The sequence below is a fragment of the Procambarus clarkii genome, chromosome 61 (assembly GCF_040958095.1).
Source record: "Procambarus clarkii isolate CNS0578487 chromosome 61, FALCON_Pclarkii_2.0, whole genome shotgun sequence".
Lineage (NCBI taxonomy): Eukaryota > Metazoa > Arthropoda > Malacostraca > Decapoda > Cambaridae > Procambarus > Procambarus clarkii.
In genome coordinates this window covers 14,773,327-14,775,422 of record NC_091210.1, presented here as the reverse complement: position 1 = coordinate 14,775,422, position 2,096 = coordinate 14,773,327, and positions in this window count along the sequence as shown.

The window sequence follows — 2,096 nt, the reverse complement described above, 5'->3', positions numbered from 1 at the left end:
AGCAGTAGGCTACTTTTCAAATTTGTTTTCCATGGAGAAAATCAATTATATTATTGAGGTGTTATATACTTTATTACATTATAATTAATTATTTGTAATAAATTATATAGCACCTTCTGCCTTAAACTTACCAGAGACGCGGGAAGTTATAATTATTTTATTAATGGAGTAAGGGTAGATCTCCTTCGCCAAGGTTGATACAATATTGAGTAGGCCAGGACGACCGGGCCGCAGGGACGCTAAGCCCCGGAAGCACCTCAAGGTAGGTAGGCCTATTGGCCCATACAAGGCAGCTCCTATTTATGTTGATACCCAAGCTTATTCACATATATGACTAACCTATGCAGATGAAGTCACAATAACGTGGCTGAAAAAGTTGAGCAATTCCTCACTAGGAATTGAAGAAACGACGACGTTTCAGTCCAACTGTTATCAAGTCGATTGTGATGAGACGAAGATTGAGTATGATTAAGCCGCCCTATAGGTGGCACGGGCATGAATAACCCGTAAGGATGAGACGAATTTCAGATTTAGCTACTTAGAACGAAGTGTCCATGTAGCACGGGCTATGGTGAGCCCGTAATATGATGAGAGGAAGGAGGCAAGGGCTTTAAGTAAGGCAAGAGAGGGGTGAGGAGACGGAAATCTTAGAGGAAGAGCAAGGCGAAAGGTGCGGAAGATAAAGTGTAATAATAGGAATAAGAAAGGGATCGCAAGAGAGAGAACAAGAGAAAAAGAAGGGTAGGCTTATGTTAGGTCACGTATATTAGAAAGTTTAAAACATTTGAGTATAAACTGTGAAAGGGAAGAACATAAGAGCAAAGGCAACTGCAGAAGGCCTATTGGCCCATACGAGGCAGCTCCTATCTATAACCACCCAATCCCACTCATATACTTGTCCAACCCGCGCTTGAAACAATCGAGGGACACCACCTCCACCACGTTACGCGGTAATTGGTTCCACAAATCAGCAACCCTGTTACCGAACCATTATTTACCCAAATCTTTCCTAAATAAAAACTTATCCAGTTTATACCCATTGTTTCGTGTTCTGTCTTGTGTTGATACTTTTAACACCTTATTAATATCCCCTTTGTTATGTCCATTCATCCACTTGTAGACGTCTATTATGTCACATGGTTGTTGATTTGTGGAACCAATTACCGCGTAACGTGGTGGAGTTGGGGTCCCTCCATTGTTTCAAGCGCGGGTTGGACATGTTTATGAGTGGGGTTGGGTGGTTATAGATTGGAGCTGCCTCGTATGGGCCAATAGGCCTTCTGCAGTTATCTTTATTCTTATGTTTTTATATATGTTGGGGCCAGCCTCGGCTTGGACGAGCAGGACTTGTGAAGGGATGTTGGGGCCAGCCTCGGCTTGGACGAGCAGGACTTGTGAAGGGATGTTGGGGCCAGCCTCGGCTTGGACGAGCAGGACTTGTGAAGGGATGTTGGGGACAGCCTCAGCTTGGACGAGCAGGACTTGTGAAGGGATGTTGGGGCCAGCTTCAGCTTGGACGAGCAGGACTTGTGAAGGGATGTTGGGGACAGCCTCAGCTTGGACGAGCAGGACTTGTGAAGGGATGTTGGGGCCAGCCTCAGCTTGGACGAGCAGGACTTGTGAAGGGATGTTGGGGCCAGCTTCAGCTTGGACGAGCAGGACTTGTGAAGGGATGTTGGGGACAGCCTCAGCTTGGACGAGCAGGACTTGTGAAGGGATGTTGGGGCCAGCCTCAGCTTGGACGAGCAGGACTTGTGAAGGGATGTTGGGGCCAGCCTCAGCTTGGACGAGCAGGACTTGTGAAGGGATTCTCCAGCGTAAACAACTCACACCTTCTGAGATGCGACGTTTCCGTCCGTCCATTTCCCGTCACTAATGTGTGGGGTTAAATGTTTATTTGTCCCTGTCACTTTACCGTGAGTCTGTATACATTTGTATAGAAACATTACCGTCAACATCACCGCATGTGTATCAGGAAGTGACCTACAAAATGTTGTAACTTCACTATGACGTCGGCCGCCTTGACAGCACTAGTGTAAGCGTGATAGGATTGTATTATATGCTAGATTCAATTAACCTATAATAGGATACAAAGA